The sequence below is a fragment of the Stenella coeruleoalba genome (assembly GCF_951394435.1).
Source record: "Stenella coeruleoalba genome assembly, chromosome: 11".
Classification (NCBI taxonomy): domain Eukaryota; kingdom Metazoa; phylum Chordata; class Mammalia; order Artiodactyla; family Delphinidae; genus Stenella; species Stenella coeruleoalba.
In genome coordinates, this window is record NC_137157.1 from 94,053,868 (window position 1) to 94,074,272 (window position 20,405).

Below are 20,405 nucleotides of genomic sequence, written 5' to 3' on the forward strand. Positions count from 1 at the left end.
TTTATACTTTCACATGGAAAGCTAATAAAAGTAGAAAAACCAGGATAAGAATCAGTTTGCCCCTGGGGGCAGGACCAGACTGAGGAAAAATAGAAAAAAAGAATTGTTGATTTTTATGATAAGCTCTTCTGTACTATGGAATTTGAAAGCATATGCATGTTTTGCTTATGCAGAAAAATACACAATTAAGCAAAAAATGTACATCTCCAAGAAACAATTCATAACTTTAGACTTCAAATGTTTTGAAAGATGGTACTTTCTAATCTGCATCTATCATTGTATAACTTAAGTTTATTTCTCCTAATTCTTACTTTATTCAAGAGTAAAAATGACTTCGGTGTGATAGTCACATTGTCTATCTTAAGAGATAAATGAAGGGATTTCCTTACATTGACACACTGTATGGTGAAATGATGAAATAAAATCATATACCCCTCAGTTGTGTTATTAGTGCTTGAAATAATACAATGAATTTGCACAAGAAATACAATAAAATTAGGAAATTAAAAAAATTTTTTTTCTTAATCTTTATATTTCAAGTAGAGACAAAAATTTTATCAACAATGTAAGTGGTTTCAAATGTATTTATATAATATTTATTATGAGATAAAATATACATGGATACATTTCACTGTCTTCTAGAGGTAGAGAAATGAGCATGATTTATTATAAGAGGTTTCATTTTTAGTCAGATGAGATTTGAATCTTTTCTAGGAAAACAGTTAAATAAGGTGTTTCTTACAAATACAGTAGTTTTGATTTTTTTTTAAATTTCCCTTTCCTTACGCTCTAGAGGGTGACAAAAAAGAGATGGGGTGTGTGTGTGTGTGTTTATGTGTATGTGTGTGTATGCACACTCCAGTATACAAATGAGCATAAGTCTAAACTATGTACGGACACAACAACACCCTTTGAGCCTACTAGGGTAATCTAGGTAGATACGAATTATTATCCTGTTTCTCTTCTAGTTTCAAATTTCACACCCTGAGACTTTACCTTTAGTGCAATTCAATAAAATGGGAATTAACTTGGTCAAATCTTAAGGTAAACTAAAAAAGAACAAAACCAAGCAGCATAGCACCAGAACTACCAGACACTTAACAAATTGGAGGAAAAAGCAGAGTCATTGTCTCACAAGCAGGTGCTAGTTGAGGGTCTGGGCCAGGAAAAAGATGGTAGGGAGTTCAGAAAGCCCTGGCTGGAAACAGTCAAACATATAAAATGAATCCCAATCCCTGCAGCCCCATGACACAAAAATTCATAAATTTACTTTTGCTTATGCAACTCTGGGCACCTTGCATTTTGAATAAAGTAAATGCATGACGTCACACTCAGCCATTCAACCTCATGCTCCAAAATTACTTCCTCTTATAATAAGGGAATAATCACATGACTCCTCGTTCCTTTTTTTTTGCCCATTCCATTATGGAGTATAAATCACCATGAAGGTACACTCATCATAGGAGAGGTCAGAACGTAAATGTTTAAAGCAACACTTTCTTCCTAAATTACTAGCAATTCCATCTCAAGACGTCTGAATTCAATGAAACTTTGTGGATAAGGCAACTGCGTAGGTCCTACTGTTTGTGTAGTCGGTCAGCACAGGTTTTGAATGTACTCAGAGAAACAGCTTTCTTCTTAAAAGTACGGACTAATTTTTATTTTCATACTCCTAAGATGGTTGTACGTGTTACTTCAGAGATGCAAAAAAAGCTACATCATTTTAAAACAAACAATAGAAATGAGTTAAAATTATGATTCAAAGACGTTTAAGTGGTTGTTGAATAAACAATGGATGAGACTGAAATTTTACTCTATATTGAAGCTAAGTATTAGAATTATGGTTGCCTGTTTTATCTCTAATCTCCTAAAGTGCAAACCATGAACGTAAGAAGCCTATTTAAGTGTCACATCACCAGGTAAGAACATTGAATACGTATATCTTAGTCACGATTATGACCATTTCATTTTCACAAAAACACAGGGGTTTATATTTTATTGTTTAATAATGACCTATTTTTATTCATTGTAAAATTTCCTAAGAGTTTTATGTGCTTTTTTCTGAAAACCTAAATTTTATGTTATTTGTGTAATTAGTTAAAGCACCTATTTCAGTTTTATAATGAGTATTTTAGAGTACAGGTAGTAACCAAATAACTTGTTCAGATTCCATCCAATGTCTACCAATCAAATTAAGTGTTCAGCTTAATTGTGAAGTATCTCTCAGTGTCTTCCAAAGAAAACACTGTGATACCTGGTTTGAGAAAATATTGATTCATCTCTACTCTCTAACTGAAATACATGGGAATTCTGACAACCTGGGGATAGAGACCCCAGCTCTTTATGAAAAATTTTGCTTCATTAGAAAGGAGACAACATCTGAATCTGTTCCCAGTAACTCTGGACCAGCACTGTGTCCCAGAGAAGGCAGAGACAACGTCAGAATGAAATGAAGAAAGAACTCATAATAAGTTTAAAATTTGAGCATGGTCAAGTGGGATAAATAGACTTGGAAATATGGAAGTGTGGTTACTATAAAGTAAGAAAGAGTTAACAGAACTACCTCATATCAAAACCTAAATAAGACGAGAGAATTCAACAAGCGTATTTTCTCTTCTTACCCTTTTCTAAATAAAATATAATATTCATACTGAAAAGTAATAAAATCATAAAGTTTAATACTTATCAGAGGCAACACCCATGTAACTACCACCCCGGTCAAGAAATAGAACGTTTCCAGGATGCTCAAGATTTTTCCTCATTTAACCTTCCAGTTCCTACCCTCTTCCTCCTTCCAGATATGACCACCATCTTGACCTCTAACACTGTAGTTTAGTTTTGCCTGTTTTTGAAATGTGTACTAGAATCATATAATATAAACTCGTTTGTGTCTGGTTTATTTTGCTCAAGTCCTTGTGAGAGTTATCCAAGGATTCCTCTCCATCTTATTTATAGTAACTAAGCTAGATGCAAATTACTACTGTGGCCCATGGATGACACATTGGTTGACTTAAATCCGTGGGGACCCTACTTAGATACTGAGGTGGGGTCAACTTAACTCAAAACAAAATGGCAAGCAATGATTATATAATGGAAATTTTGAGACGCTGAACTTCTAGGATGAACTTTGGAAAGTAGTGACCCCTATCAATAATGTTTCGTGTTTGTTTTTGGTTTTGTTTTGCTATTTTCTCAAGATTGGTCTTTCTGAATGAGTCTCCCACTGACCTACATGTACAAGTTCACTTGGAAGCACAGTGAAAAGATGAGAATGATCTTCTTGTGTACCTATTGTCATCAGTTAGAGTACATATTTAGGGGTGTTGCGTTCAGAAATCTTCAAGTCCAAATTCAGCAAGAAAGAATGTTATAATAGAGGCACAATGAGTTCTGTGAGCTTTGATTTGAAAACATTTAGCACATCCACCACCTCTGAATTTACTGCTTCTGATGTGGAAAGAACCTCTTGTTAGCGAATATAACAGAATTTGCTTTAGTGAAAGAACTAGCAGTGTAGCTGAGACATAAGAAGGACAGGAAAATGAGGATAGTTAGTGCTAATACCAAGGGAATAAATATACTGTCTTCTGTTAACCTCTCTTTTTTTCACTTTTTATTTTGAAATGAATATAGATTGATAGAAAGTTGTAAAAATATACAGTACAGGGAGATTCCTTGTAACATCTTACATAACTAGATCACAACATCAAAACCAAGGTATCAACATTAGTACGATCTATAGTCCTTATTCAGTTTTCACATGCATTTATTCACTTATGTGTGTGTATATATATATGTATATAGTTTTATGTAATTTTATCACATGTATAAATTCATGTAAACACCATCACATCTGTTTTTGTAGTCTAGAAAATAATTACCACCAATTATTTTGTTACTCTGAAGTAAGGTTGTTAAAGGCAAGATAAATAACGGAAACTTTACCTTTGTTTACTAATTTTCATTTTAATGAACTGGTTCAGTAGGGGAGAATTTTAACATTTATTTAGCACACATAACATGCTTATTGTAGTGCTGAGTGTGTATGTCTTTCCACCTTAGGATGACTATATATATATATTTTTAACATCTTTATTGGAGTATAATTGCTTTACAATGGTGTGTTAGTTCTGCTTTATAACAAAGTGAATCAGTTATACATATACATATGTTCCCATATCTCTTCCCTCTTGCGTCTCCCTCCCTCCCACCCTCCCTATCCAACCCCTCTAGGTGGTCACAAAGCACCGAGCTGATCTCCCTGTGCTATGCGACTGCTTCCCACTAGCTATCTATTTTACGCTTGGTAGTGTATATATGTCCATGACACTCTCTCACTTTGTCACAGCTTACCCTTCCCCCTCCCCATATCCTCAAGTCCATTCTCTAGTAGGTCTGTGTCTTTATTCCCGTCTTGCCCCTAGATTCTTCATGACCATTTTTTCCCCTTAGATTCCATGTATATGTGTTAGCATACGGTATTTGTTTTTCTCTTTCTGACTTACTTCACTCTGTATGACAGACTCTAGGTCCATCCACCTCACTACAAATAACTCAATTTCGTTTCTTTTTATGGCTGAGTTATATTCCATTGTATATATGTGCCACATCTTCTTTATCCATTCATCTGTTGATGGACACTTAGGTTGCTTCCATGAGGATGACTATATTTAATCCTAGTGAATTATTTTGTTTTTGTTTTTGTTTTGGCCACACAGCATGCAGGATCTTAGTTCCCCAACCAGGGATCAATCATGTGCCCCTGCAGTGGAAGCACAGAGTATTAACCACTGGACCACCAGGGAAGTCCCTCTAGTGAAGTATTTTGGTATTTTACTGTTTTACTGATGCAGAAATTTATTAATACACCAGAAATTCTCTGTGCAATACCTTCTTTAAAGTGAAGGTCACACAAGTATACCTAGCAATAGGAAATCATTTAAATTTCTCCCACCTCTGAATAATCTTGTCCTAGATCCTGACACCATTTAAAATTGAGTAGCTGGCCTCTTATTGGTCATTCATTTCCACTGATGAAAGTTTTCTAAGAATTAATTAGGGTTGTTCTTTAACAGGTCTTGCTCTGGCCTTCTCTAAGAAGTAGAGATGATCACCTTGTAGCTCCAATCAAGTGAGAAATATTTGCCGTTGGTGAGAATCTGATTTTCAGTTCTTGTTCAACATATTATTTTAATTTGACCTCTGACATGTTACCCAATATCTTTATAAAAACTGCATTGTTGTTTTTACAAGTATGGTATCACTTTACTGTTACAATTTTAACTGACAATTACAAATTCAATCATAGATATTGACCAGAGACATTACACAAGAAAGTGTTAATTTTCTTAACACTTAAAAGTGCCAAGAGTACTGTTTCCCCTCAAAAGAAATAAAAGGATAAACAAACAATAAAAACACAGCGGCAGTCAATTCTGCATCTGGTTTAGGAATCGCTTACTCAGACTCAAGTGAAAGTAAGAAAACAATGTGAAATTTTGGGACCTATCTAGATCTTTCTTAGCACTCGACTCTGCCTAATAGCTATTTTATAAAGTGAGATGTCTACAGAGAGAAAGAAGCATTCAAATAATAGTGATCTAACAGGCAACATATATTTTGGATAAAACATTGGCATTCTCTGATTGTTTAGGGTTGGGAGAGGTTTATAAAACCAGAGTGAAGAGAACGTACAATTTGTTTCAAAATTTCTCAGTGTCGGCCCTTAACATACATCTCTTCTAACTGATGAGCCCCATCAGCTGAGGATTGAGCAAAGCGTAAACTTTTCACGGAAGAGCTGCAGAGAGCTTGCTCTGGCTGCAGCTGTGGCTTGGCTTCCCCCACGTAGCTGGAAACAGTGTCTCTGTGGTGAGCTGTTGGAGAGCCTCTGGGTTATCACTCAACACACCAAAGGTGACAAATTGGTCACTTTTAGAAATCTAAAGCACAAGTATTTTTTTACTAAGTGTCATTAAAATGGCACTGAGCCTCTTTTTGGGCCTTTAGGCAAAAATATCTACATTGAAAAGCTCTATAGTCAAAATCTGTTAATGAAAAAGGCATAGAGAAAAAGACAGGGGAAGTAAAAGGATTCTCTAAGAATAGTAAGAATCAGTACCCAAACAGGAGATTATTCAACTCGGTAAAAACCTGTCAGTTTCAAGAACGTACCTTTTGTTCATTTTCATTTTTTTTTTTGCTGTACGCGGGCCTCTCACCGCTGCGGCCTCTCCCGTTGCGGAGCACAGGCTCCGGACGCACAAGCTCAGCGGCCATGGCTCACGGGCCCAGGCGCTCCGCTGCATGTGGGATCCCAGGGCACGAACCCGTGTCCCCTGCATTGGCAGGCGGACTCTCAACCACTGCGCCACCAGGGAAACCCCTCAAAAACGTACCTTTTTACTTTTGGGCTAAGCACTCATCCAGTGATGAGTGTCAATTTACACATTTCCAAGCTGCACTAGCCTGAAATGAAGCTGAGAAAAAAGATTCACATAAAGGATTATTGTTAAAATTTTATAATTCATTCTTTAATTCTTTAGTCGAGAGGTGGTCTATAATTTATTATATATATTATATTTAATAACTATCTGTAAAATAGTAAAATTATTTTGGGGTTTATGCCAGTTTTGTGTTAGATATTTTGCGTGATTTACCTTTGTAATCTTCATTTACCCTATGTTATTAATAGCATTATTTCTTAAATTTCATGGTTGAAGCCACAGTTTTGTCAAAGAAATACGCTCCAAGTCAACTAGACAGCAATGGCTGAACTCTCACTAAGTTTTGTCAACCTGTAATAGATAAAAATGTGGAGAGTCGCTTAGCATAATTGTAAGAGAATATATGTGATTTTGCTTCAACTATCCTGGTAATTTTGAGTCTTTATTTGGTTTTAGATACATAAATAGCCACCGATGCATTGGATATTATTACATAGTAATTACATATATTTGCACATTTATGTACTATACATACTACATGCATAATTGACTATGAACTATCTGATTGTTCTTATGGAGGTGAAACCCAGATTCAGACAAATAATTAAACCAAGTTCTTACCATAATTTTGTACAACTTAAGGTCGTTTTTAAAGTCTTGGCAAGCTTTCAGTTATATGCTTTGTTTCCTAATTTCCCTGATTTCATGCCTTCTGTCTCCTAAGAAGCATAATTTAATTTTTAAAAATATCTGTCTGTATACACTAATATCTATTCGTGAATTTTATGATACTTTCATATATAAAATAATTCACTTGAAGAGGATATTGGCACCGAGCTGGGTGGTCGTTGTTAGAATTTATTTGGATTTGTTTGAAGTTAGATTTCATGGTGGAAATCTTACCTTTCCCTCCTTCTTCTGTTTGTGTGTGCATGCGTGTTTATATGTGAGCATGTTCGTGGGTATGTAAGTGGTAAGAGAGGTGAGAAATCTTTGACCAAAGAGATTAAGTGCAAAGATGGAAGTAATATTATAATTTGGCTGTAACACTTAAAGGATATTTGCTATTCACTACATGTGAATATTATGTTTACAGTGTTCCAACAGGCACTAGGGGTAGAATGATACGAATATATATTACATCTTATTTTAAGATCTATGTCTACTGAAAAGGTTAGAAAATTATAGCACATTTTGTCAACAACATCAGAGAGGTGTGTATAAGAATTTAGGTACTATAAGTCTGCTACGTGACATAAAGTAGAAAATATAACATGTCTTGGTTGAGAAAAACTTTGTTATATTAAGGAATTTGATTGTATCCTGTTCCCTTAAGATAGTGGAGAATTTTTACATCATATATATGAAGTTCTGTAATTTACTTGTTTAATATGATTTTTTCCTGGTTATAGATTCCTTCAAGGGTTGAAAACTAGAAAAATAAAAGGAATAGAAATGGCCTGTATTCTGTTTACAGGCATACCTCCTATAATTTCACTTTGCTTTATTGCACTTCGCAGATACTGTGGGGTTTTTTGTTTTTTTGTTTTTTTTACAAATTTAAGGTTTGTAACCAGCTTCAACATTCCCTTAAATCAAACCCTAGTCCAGAGTAAGGCCCTAACTCTCTCCAGTTCTACGAAGGCTGAGAGAGGGAGGAAGCTGCAGAAGAAAATTTGAAGCTAGTGGAGATTAATTTATGAGGCTTAGGGAAAGAAGCTGTCGCTATAACATACAAGTGCCAAGTGAAGCAACAAGTGCTGATGTAGACGCTGAGGGAAGTTATCCAGAAGATCTAGCTCAGATAATTAGTAAGGTGGCTACACTCAACAACAGACTTTCAATGTAGATGAAACAGCCTTATATTGGAAAAAGATGCCATCTAGGACTTTCATAGCTGGAGAGACGTCAGTGCCTGGCTTCAAAACTTCAAAGGACAGGCTGACTCTCTTGTTAGGGGCTAATGCAGCTGGTGACTTGAAGTTGAAGCCAGTGCTCATTTATCATTCTGAAAATTCTAGGACCCTTCAGAATTATGCTAAATCTGCTCTGCCTGTGCTCTATAAATGGGACCAAAAAAGCCTGGATGACAGCACATCTGTTTACAACACGGTTTACTGAATATTTTAAGCCCACTGTTGAGACAACTGCTCAGAAAAAAAGGTTCCTTTCAAAATATTCCTGATCACTGACAATTCACCTGTCACCCAAGAGCACTGAAGAAGATGCACAACGAGATTAACGTTGTTTTCATGCCTGAAAACGTAACACAACACAACATCCATTCTGCAGCCCAGGGTTCAAGGAGTAATTTTGACTTTCAAGTCTTATTGTTTAAGAAATATATTTCACGAGGCCTTGGCTGCCATAGACAGTGACTCCTCTGATGGAACTGAGCAAAGTAAATTAAAAACCTTCTGGAAAGGATTCACCATTCTAAATGGCATTAAGAACATTCATGACTAATGAGAAGAAATGAAAATATCAACATTAATAGGAGCTTGGAATAAAACGGTTTCCACCCTCGTGGATGATTTGGAGGTTCAAGACTTCAGTGGAGGAAGTAATGGCAGATGTGGTGGAAACAGCAAAAGAACTAGAATTAGAAATGGAGCCTGAAGATGTGACTGAATTGCTGCAATCTCCTGTTAAAACTTGAATGGATAAGGAGTTGCTTCTTATGGATGAGCAAAGAAAGTGGTTTCTTGAGATGAAATCTACTCCTGGTGAAGATGCGGTGAAGATTGTTGAGATGACAACAAAGGATTTAGAATATTATAAAAACTTAGTTTATAAACCAGCTGCAGGTTTTGAGAAGACTGACTCCAATTTTGAAAGAAGTTCTACTGTGGGTAAAGTGCTATCAAGTAGCATTGCATGCTGCAGAGAAATTGTTTGTAAAAGGAAGAATCAATTGATGTGGCAAACTTCACTGCTGTCTTATTTTAAGAAACTGCCACGGTGACCCCAGCCTTCAGCAACCACGACTCTGATCAGTCAGCAGCTGTCAACATCGAGGCAAGACCCTCCAGCAGCTGAAAGATTATGACTCACTGGAAGCTCAGATGATGGTTAGCAATTTTTAGCAATAAAGTATTTTTTAATTAAGGTATATTCATTGTTGCTTTAGACATAATGCTATTGCACACTCAATAGACTACAGTATAGTGTCAACATAACTTTCATATGCACTGGAAAACCAAAAAATTCATGTGAATCACTTTATTTTGATATTTGCTTTATTGAGGTGGTCAGGACCTGCACTATCTCTGAGGTATGCCTCTACTTTCTCCCAGGTCCTTTAAGTGTAGTTAATTCTCTTTCTGTTCCCAGTAATTAACATGAGAAGAAAGTGAATGTTGGGTGTTGCTATTCCACTATGGAAAACTATGAGAAATTGATGAAAATGTGGAGGCATCCAAGAAAAGTATCACATCCTTGCTCTTTACTTGGTCCTGCCTTTAAAATAATGGCTAAATGTTTTGAAACTACCATTACTTAATCTGAGTGATTTTCACACTTCCTCTTCAACACTCTAGAGAGAACAGAATCATATTTTCTCTTGTATAAAAATCATAAGATTTTTATGGATACAAAGTAGGAACAGCTTTCATGAAAAAGTGAAACTGATATCTGAATGGGTTAAAAATCAACGTTGTAAAAATAAATCGCTATTTTAAAGATATTCTATTCTTAAATGATTAAGAGTTTACCCAACTATTACATTAACAAGCATCAACATTTGCTTTGAAAATCTTTCAAGCCAAAAGTGGTTTCTTGATTTAAGAAATGATTGCTGAATGCCTACTAATTGCCAAACACAGAAAGAAAACAAAAATCTTTGCAAGGTAGTATTTTAATTCTATCACAGGAGTCTAACAATAAGACCACTCACGTGTAGAAGAGTTTGTCAGACGGAGCAATATAAAACAAAGAAGGAGGATTTGAAAAGCTGTACAAGTATGAAGTATGATAAAATTTTGATTCAGACAGTGAAGCAAAGCCACACAGTGAAAGAGACAACAGACTTGAAAAACAGTGAATAAGCAAGTCGTGTAGCTTGGCATCCACAGTTGAGGTGCTAACATTCATCTGGCTCCTTTACTAAAATAGACCTCAGAATGTTACTAGGAAATGTATAATCCAAGCCTGGAAGTGCTTCCTTATTCTAAATCTAGCTGTCCCGGAAAGAATGGCCAAACTTCAGTCAAGAGTCCTGAATTATTTTGTTTTCCTTAGAGAATGTCAAGTTAATTTTTAGTTTGTTTCTAAAGCAGATGAATCCACTTTTAATCAGAAATATCCAACATCTGTACTCCAACTTTTTGACAGAAAATATAATCAACAACTTTCTGATGCTTTACTAGTAACAAAATGTCAGTTACAAAGAAAAAATAAAAAGAAATGATTGTGGAGGGGAATGTGGGCAACAATTAATATGTTTCTAAAATTTTGCCAATTTTTACTTTACATTAAGCTTAGCAGACAGACAAATATCCTTACAAGGCACAAAAATTAGTAGCCAGAGGATGGCAAGGTTTTACTTCGGAGTACTGCCTACAAGAGTAATAAAGGACTGATTAGGTCAGCCTAACCGAACCTGAAATACAAAAAAGGGAAAAGTTACTCACATGTTAACACCTACCTGCTTCCAGGGTTATATGCACATACTTCCAGCAGAGATCTGTCATGCCCCTCTGGAAATGCCAGACTATTTGTCCTTTGCCCTGATTGAAGAGCTCAGCAAGCACCTAGGATTCACTATTCTAGCACCAAAGAAAATTCCAGGAAATATAGGAGAGTGGCTGCGCATGAATAAGAAGTGGACCAGGGTCCCATAATTTCAGAGCTGGAATACAGTGCAAACATAGACAAGCATGAGCAAAAGTATGGTTAAGAATGGCCCTATTGGTGTGTATGAACACTAGATGCCGTCTTGGAAATACGAACGTGTTTCCAAATTAATGTCTATACAATTGTGTACAGCAGTCATCCATCTCGGTGAGCTGTGCTTGGGAAATTTGCAGTGAGATGCAAGCAGTGTCTTTAGTGGCTGCCACTATTAAATTTATCTACATGCTGGCAGTGACAACAATGCAGTTAGTTCAGGTTACAACGACCAGCATAAGTGGAGTTACAGTGGCTCCTTTCTTATTAAAGACATAGGAGTCTTCAGTCAGGCACCAAGTAAAGTTCTGAAATAACCTTTCAGTGTCCTCTTGCTCTGTTTCCTTCCTGGAGGCATAACATGGTTTGAAAGGGACTAATCTGTCTTCTCGTGGACATGGTATTTGTTGGTTCTTCTGTTTCAATAGTTGAGATTTTAAGCAAATTTACTGTGTTGGATTTCTATATTTCAGTAGATCCTCTACTCCATGATTCTGTAGTCCCAAGATATAATTTCCATGATTATCCTGTCATTGACCATCCTGTTCCACTGAATGCTGATCATTGTTCCCCCAAAATAAGATGCTTCCCACTTCCAAAGTGGATGCAAAAAATACTTGTTCCACTTCCAAAAGAGTAGTTTCTGTCCCATGTTGGGCACTAATGGTCCAGTGATGAAATAAGACAAACACCACAAATGGCACATGATACAACTCAAAGGAACTCAGGGATCGTAGGATGCATGTGGCGCCCCAGACTCTGGTTATACAGTACAGAGACTTTGCTAGGCTCAACTGAAGCCACGGTAGCTAGTGCTACAGGAAAGGGATCCTAGTTTCATGTAGATTCATGGGAAAAATGCTAATGCGGAATCAGAAGACAAGACCTCCAAACACATTTAAATAACTAACCAGTATGTGATCCAAAAAAGGTCAATTTTCCGGGTTTTAGTTGCAGCAGTTCTAGAGTGAAAGGATTAGATTTAAGTCAGTGATTTTCATAATTTTATCTTTTAGAGCAGAACTTTTATATAAATAAAATTTTAAGTAGAGATGTAAACAAATGAACTGCACAGACTCCAGAAGTATTATTACTGAGCCTAGGGGTACTTTCCCGTTTAACTTCCTCCACGCTTGCCTTTGAAGATCTAAGGCTGATTTTTTTAAAAAATAGAAAGAGTTTATTTACATGATGAAACATCCATTCTAACATTCAAAATTTATGATTTTCAGTACTCACAATTTAGTAGATATGTTTGAGCTATCTTCTCATTTCCAGATTTTGTTTTTTTCCTGAACCAAACCAATCTCGTGAAAAAGTCCTTTTTGGTTGAATTAAATCCTACAGAGAATCAGAATTCATAACACTATGGATATCAGGTTTGGAGTATGTTTTACTATCTTTGCATCTCCTGCACCTAACATTGAAGGGCAACAGCAGATGTTCAACTTCAGTTTTCACACGTACTGACACATGACTAAGTTGATAACTGATTAATGTATGTGGCAGGTTGTTACAATATGAACTTCCCCCAAAGAATATCATCTTATTGTATTCATGCCCTTGTGTTGTCCCCTTCCACTTTGAATCTGAACTGACCTGTTACTTGCTTTAAACAATAGAATGTGGTAGATATGATGTTTCTCAAGTTCCCTAACCAAGTTAAGAGGCCTTGAGGCTCTTTCTGTCTTGTGAAGAACTAAGCCACCATGTAAAGCAGTCTGGACTATCATGCTAGAGAGGTCACATGGTAAGAGGGGCCATGGAAGGTGAATGACCATGAAGGGAAAAAAGTCTTTGAGAATAAAGACCAAAGAGAGGCAAGCCTCAGGCTTGCAGCCATCCCAGCTGGTGGGCAGACATATGACTGGTGACATCATGGATACGTCTGTCCAAATAGCAACCCCATGGATGACCCAGCCAACATCATATGGAACAGACACGAGAGCTATCTTGGCTGAGCCCTGCCCAAACAACCCACAGAAACATGGAAATAATAAAATCATTATTGCAGTAAGCCATTAAATTCTGAGACTATATGAGATAAGCATGTATGTTAAAAGGCTCTGGTCGGGCTTCCCTGGTGGCGCAGTGGTTGAGAGTCCGCCTGCCGATGCAGGGGACGTGGGTTCGTGCCCCGGTCCGGGAAGATCCCACATGCCGCAGAGCGGCTGGGCCCGTGGGCCATGGCCGCTGAGGCTGCGCGTCCGGAGCCTGTGCTCCGCAACGGGAGAGGCCACAACAGTGAGAGGCCCGCGTACCGCAAAAAAAAAAAAAAGTAAAAAAAAGGCTCTGGTCAAAGCAAAAAGCACTTATCTACTTGAAGTCTTTGCACTGTCTTGCCCACTGTTTTCTCTAAGTGTTGAATATTGTTTCATTGCTTCATATACATAATTTTTACTCATGTTATCTAAAGCATTTTGAGAAATCTGACAAATTTTATCTAGTCAGAAAAGTTTCGTTTTATGTCAACTTTAATTAAAATTTTAGTACATTCTTCAGTTCTGGTCAAATCAAAAATGAAAATATATTCAAAAAGTACCATTACTAACATATATTTAAACCTAATCAAATGTTAAATTTAAAGCAGGAGAAGTCATTATTTGGAATCACTAACAGATCTAATCCATTAATCACATATTTTCTTTAACTTCTCTTCTTACCTAAATGTCTTCTTGATTGTTAATCTCCATCTTTTTTAGTCCTGCCTTTATGATTTCCCTTATGCTGTGTGATATTTCATCCTAATATGACCACTGTTGCATGCATATTTTCTTTTTTTTGTTTGCAATTTTACTTCATTCTATTTTCCTTTATTTTATTTTGTACAGATATAAATATTAAAGATATTTTAAAAATACAATCTAATAAATTTACTCTGAATTCTAATAGTAACTTCACACTTGTTTTAAATTATATTAAAACATTAACAATACATTAACATTAACAATAATGAAAAAGCATATATTAAGATTGCAGTTATGTTTAAAATATTAGCAACTTTCCAACAGTAAAATTTGACATCTAATTTTTTGAAATGGGAAAAATGCAAGGTACATTTCTATTATTTTAGATTATAATTTTTAGATTGTAATCCTCTCCCTCCATTGTTTTCAAATTTTACTGAAATTAAAAAGTAATTGAAAGGCACAGATAATCAATCAGGACGGCTTGCATGGTCAATATGTATATGTTTTTTATACAAGGAAAGAAATATCTTTTATGATAACATGTTAGTTCTGACTGGACCAACTATAGTTTCAGATAAATGATTTTCCTTCCCATTTGACCTGTTGTGTCAGTTATAATTAGTGACTCCAAGCTATTTCTGTTTTCATTTTTCTCCTTAAATACATTAAATGTGCATTAATATTTGATGTTACTGACATTTCCTCTAAATGGATTTTAACTTTATTAAAACAAATGTTTATTTATAAAACCATAATGTTCATTATAAAAGTATAGATAATGCTTAAAAATATTAAAAAACCGAAACAAACTAGAACCAAAGCCATTCTGATAATCTCCTGAAATAACACCTCAAATGGGGAATCATACTGTGTTTATTGTTGAGAATAGCTAGAGTTTGACAATATCCTATCAGTTTTCCATAACTTACAGAGTTGTAAAATAACTTGAAGACAGTGAAAGGCATATACGTATTTTTAAAATAAATACATTATGTTAACAAATGTGTTTATTTTTGTCACTTTAAGATGTCAAATGCATATGTATGACAGTAGAAAGTTGAGTGATGTGTGCTCGTGAGTTCCTCTGGTCTTATAAAATGCTTTGTATAATAGACATTTGCTAATTATCTACCTAGTAGTTTTCTCTGGGTAATAGAAATTAGTTACTCTGGCTAAAAGTTATAATTAATATGCATGGTTAAAACTCTACGAGAAACAGTGATGAGGAAATGTAACAGTGATGGGGAAAATTTTTAATTTTCCAAAGATGAAGAACAGGTTTTTCCTAAATTAGTGATGTTCAAATATATTAAGTCTCTGAACCTCAGTACACTCGTAAATTATCTCCTGTGGTGGTTACTTAAAGGAGTATTTCTAATCACTTCTGATATCAAAAGTTCATTGCCAATTTCTGTCTAAGGCATCACTATTAATGGTGATAAAAATTCACAGATGCTGGAAATCACACACTTCTGTAGAAAAGATTGTTTCCCATTAGTGCAGAAAAATACCAATATGGACTCTATTTGCTAAAAGAACTATTGGAATGAATGTTTCTGAGATTTTGTGTGCTTATTGTACCATGTAACGGGAAGGGAAAAATGCTCTATTATTTGCATAATATTTTTTGCAAACTTTCCCTGAGAAGTATGTGTTGAGCCTAATTTTCTCAGTAATTTGCATTCATGCATGTATGTATTTATGTAACAAACTCCAACAAATACTTACTATGAGCCATGCCTCCTCTAAGTATTTTATAAATAATAATGTTTAATAACTGTACTGATCTCAGACATACCCTTCCAGTCCCCCAGTGCCTCTTTCATCTAATTTCAAAACTGCAGCCTATACTGCATATACATCTTGGTCTCTCCCAGGTTTTTAATCATTTAAAAAAACCATTGAAGTTCATTATATGAATAAAACTGAGCATACACAGTTATGGCAGTCCCAGGACCTAAAAAACAACAAACACACAAAATGACAAAGTATGTTCAAATTAAGAAATTGCTGTAACCTCCTCTGTGTGACAAATTGAATTTCTATTAATCTAGTTCCAAGAGTGCAGAAAAAGTGGATAAAGGAGGAAAATTCATGTGCATATTATTGAACTCTGACTCTAAAATAGTGTCTGTCTTGTCTTTATCTGTGTCAGGACTGCCAGAAAAAGTAGCATGAGAACAAAGGTTTTACCTGTCTTGTTTACTTCTGTATCTACAGCTCTTAGAACAACACCTTGTCTGATTTGTAAAATAATTACTTGTTTCATGAATGAATGTCTGAATATATAAATGGAATCAGGCAATAAGTAGATTTATAAAAAATTGAATGTCTCTTAACAACTAACTGAGGTGAGAATCAACACACCTGCCTCAGTAGCATGAAAATTGTGGCATCAGTGGGATAATCTAATGAGAATAAGGCACACGGAGAATCTAGAAAAATAGCAGCACAGAGCTAAATGAGATGACAATACAAATATAGACTGTTTTGCATTGAAAACCAATTTCTAATTGATCCTCATCAGATGATTCTCCTCTGCCCTTTTTCAACCTGCTAAATACGAGACGTCAAAAGTCAGTGGCTTCCAGCATCTGATTCTGTTTCTTGTTAGATTTGAAAACTTGAGTAGGTTACAGAACCCCTTTAATATTCATTACCATCATCTGAAAAGGTAAAACGCAATTAAATAATTTATTAGAAATGAAGTGTCGATTCTGAAATGGCCCTGCCCCCTTGGTCAGACCTCAGTCATCAGCTCAATGCGCTCTATGTGTATAGAGGTGTACTGTACAGTACAGAATATTTCCAACCGCAGATTTGCTGATTCTCGAAATAACACAACACCTACACTAGCCTCGATATGACCATACAATCTTTGGGATGAGGTGAGTGGATTTTGGGCAGAGGAGATAGCATGTCTGTTAAAAAAAACAAACAAAGACAAGAAGCTACTACCAAAAAAATAATGGGAATTGAAGCAGTTCACCTGGTCAAGGAACAGAAGATAAAGCTTAAGGAGGAGAAGGAACCAAAAGTGAGGTTTACAAGCGTGGATGTGGTGATTGTAATCACTTTAACTGCATGGTTATCATTCAGACAAACATGATCACAGGAAATGGCACTAAATTCAGAATCATAACCGCATCTACCCACTGTGAGAGGAGGAGGGAAGAGGAAAGAGGCAAACACAAAGAAAAATAACTAACACAAGGGTCATAAAGCATCGATGAGACTGTAAATACTAGAGTTGTAGTTTACATGATGTCTTTTTTTTAACCTGAAGTTTCTTCTGATAGAGTGCTTAGAGGTGGATATTTTGTAGATGGAAATAATGAGTAAGTGAGGACACAAAAGACAACCCCTAAGCTGCGATGGAGAAAGGTGTTAAAAAATACCATACAAACATTATTGGGGGTCCTGCTTATATACAGTCTTGCAAAAGGAACTGTTTCTTCCTAAGTTCCTCCCTGAACCAGTGCCATGACAGAACAGTGATTGGAACAGAAAGTCTTCAAGACAGCCAATTCACATGAGAGGAAGAGAAAGCAGGAATGTGGCAAAAATAGTTCCAGAAAAAAAGGGGAATCAGACAGTCATGCTTTTAGTGAGTGTTTTAAAAGAAGCAAGCTATTCTTAGCAATCAGTAACAAGACTGTACTGTACTTAAATGTCAATTTTAGCAGGAACACGATCTAAAGTAAAAACAACTTATTTTACAAATAATAGAAGGTGTTTTTAAAAATAAGGCAATGCTCTTCTAATGCAGGTGAACATGAGAGATTGCTAGTACGGTTAAGCAGGTGACACCAATGGAGCCAAGAGAGAGAGGGAGAGGGAGAGTGAGAGAGAGAGGAGAGAGGAATCGAGAAATCAAGAAATCAAGCAGAATACATCAGAGATTGTTCTTTTATAAAGTGTTTTCTCGCCATTTCTTTAAAGAGTTAGAACAGAAAATTAAATGGTGTGTAAGACACAAATATAGTCCCTAATTTTGTATCCAAAATCCTTGGGAAAAATGTATTTTACGAGTCACAATTTTGTACTTTAAAATATAATATGTGCATATACATATGTAAATTAACAGTACCAATGGAATTTGGTGGTTCACCCTATAACCAAGCACATCAATATTTCCTCAGCAAAATGCATAAAACAAAAACCATAATTAGCTTCATTCAAGTTTTGGAACCAAACTTCCAAAAATATTTTGCTTTATAGATACTTTGGTTTTCAGCATTGTGGATAAGTGGATAACTGATTAGCGACGTGTATCTCCCATGTCAGTATAGGGATTAAATTATATTCAGTTCTTTCTTCAAAAACCTTTTTTCTAAACTCCCTTCCCTTCTTACTGAACCTTTCTACACATGGTTCCATATTGATAATTTATTGGACTGATCCTACCCACATGTTACAGTAAAGAAGCTGACATATAGATTAGACAAGATAGGTTCAATGAATCTCTTCACAAAATACTGTGTTAGCAAGTCATACTTGCAGTCGGGTATGAGAGGTATCTCTCCCAAAATACTGTGCTTCTGTGTCCTTGGGGGACCTGGTTTCTTCCACTCTGTGTCCGTCACTATCCTTTTCGTCCTCCTCGACCTTCCCCTGCTCTGCTCCTGTCTCAGGTGCTGATTCCTGCAAAATACATTTCACAGTTTCCAGGACCAACCAGTTTCCAGTCAGGTTCAGTCAATGGGAGCAACTGGCTTGACATTTGGAAAGTGAAAAGTGGGGAGAAGGCTGGTGTTTTTGCTTTTCTCTACTTGCTTCAGGCTGCATCTCCTGCCGTGGCTACACAAGCCATGTGGGTTTAACTTTTGCCAATCAGCAACAGCTGCCCCTTCCCAGCTCCCAGCACACACCATCCACTGTGGTCCCCGTTCTTGCCAAGTGGTTTTGGGGAACCCACCTGCTCCCTCAGCTCCCCCAGCCCTAGGAATGGTCCCAGCTTTCTGTTTTTCTCATCTCTGGGCTGTCTCCTTTCTCCTGTTTGTCTTTTCAGCTCTACAACTGCTTTGTAAATATTTCTCTGTATTAAATTCCCTCCATTTAATGACCTGGCATGGGCTTTGTTTATCTGCCTGGACCCTCACCAGTGTTGCAAGGCATGCAACGTGTTCCCAGTGACACTTTCAGTACTCTGTCACCAGAGGCTATGATTCTAACATCTTTCTTCATAACACCCCTTTCACATCCATTTCCATGCTGCTTTGCTGCATTCTGTGCCCCTGGAATTAGGTGGTGGACATTGGGGGCACTCTGGACTTGGGGTTTGCTTTCTGCATTTGATTTGTTTTCGGTTTTATGTTTATCTTAGTTTAGTTTTCAGTGATTGTTTTCATTTGTGGGTTTGTTTATTGGTTTGGTTGCTCTCTTCCTTTTTTTTTTCTCTTTTTGTGAGTGTGTGTTTCTTTGTGTGATTTTGTCTGTTTAATTTTGCTTTTACCATCTGTTTTGGGGTTCTGTCTGATCCTTCTTTTTTTTTTCTTCCTTTTCTTGCAAGCCATGATGTAGGCAGGGTCTTGGTGCTCCAGACGGGTGGCAGGCCTGAGCCTCCGAGGTAGGAAAGCTGAGTCCAGGACGATGGACCACCAGAGAGCTCCTGGCCCCATGTAATATTAAATGGTGAGAGCTCTCCAGAGATCTCCAACTCAACACTAAGACCCAGCTCCACCTAATGGCCAGCAACCTCCAGTGCTAGACACCCCATGCCAGACAACTAGCAAGACAGGAACACAACCTCACCCATTATCAGAGAGGCTGCCTAAAGTCATACTAAGTTCACAGACACCCTAAAACACACCACCAGACGTGGCCTGCCCACAAGAGGGACAAGATCCAGCCCCACACATCAGAACACAGGCACTAGTCCCCTCCACCAAGAAGCCTACACAAGCCACTGAACCAACCTCACCCACTGGGGGCAAACACCAAAAACAACAGGAACTACAAACCTGCAGACTGCAAAAAGGAGACCCAAGACACAGTAAGTTATACAAAATGAGAAGACAGAGAAATACGCAGCAGATAAAGGAGCAAGGTAAAAACCCACCAGACCAAACAAATGAAGAGGAAATAGGCAGTCTACTGGAAAAAGAATTCAGAGTAATGATAGTAAACATGATCCAAAATCTTGGAAACAGAATGGAGAAAATACAAGAAATGTTTAACAAGGATCTAGAAGAACTATAGAGCGAACAAACAATGATGAACAGCACAGTAAATGAAATTAAAAATTCTTTAGAAGGAATCAATAGCAGAATAACTGAGGCAGAAGAATGGATAAGTGACCTGGAAGATAAAATAGTGGAAAAAACTACTGCAAAAAAAAATAAAGAGAAAAGAATGAAAAGAACTGAGGACAGTCTCAGAG

The 20,405-nt window shown here is 36.6% G+C and overlaps 1 protein-coding gene across 1 annotated transcript in view; it reads left to right on the forward strand.

Annotated features, from left to right (window-relative positions):
- LOC307193672 (uncharacterized protein) overlaps positions 1–20,405 on the forward strand; it is a 55,682-nt gene that overhangs the window by 3,857 nt on the left and 31,420 nt on the right. The window contains exon 2 of the mRNA XM_079935963.1: positions 5,076–5,151. The gene's annotated coding sequence lies outside the window, so the exon portion shown is untranslated. The remainder of the gene's footprint in view (positions 1–5,075; positions 5,152–20,405) is intronic.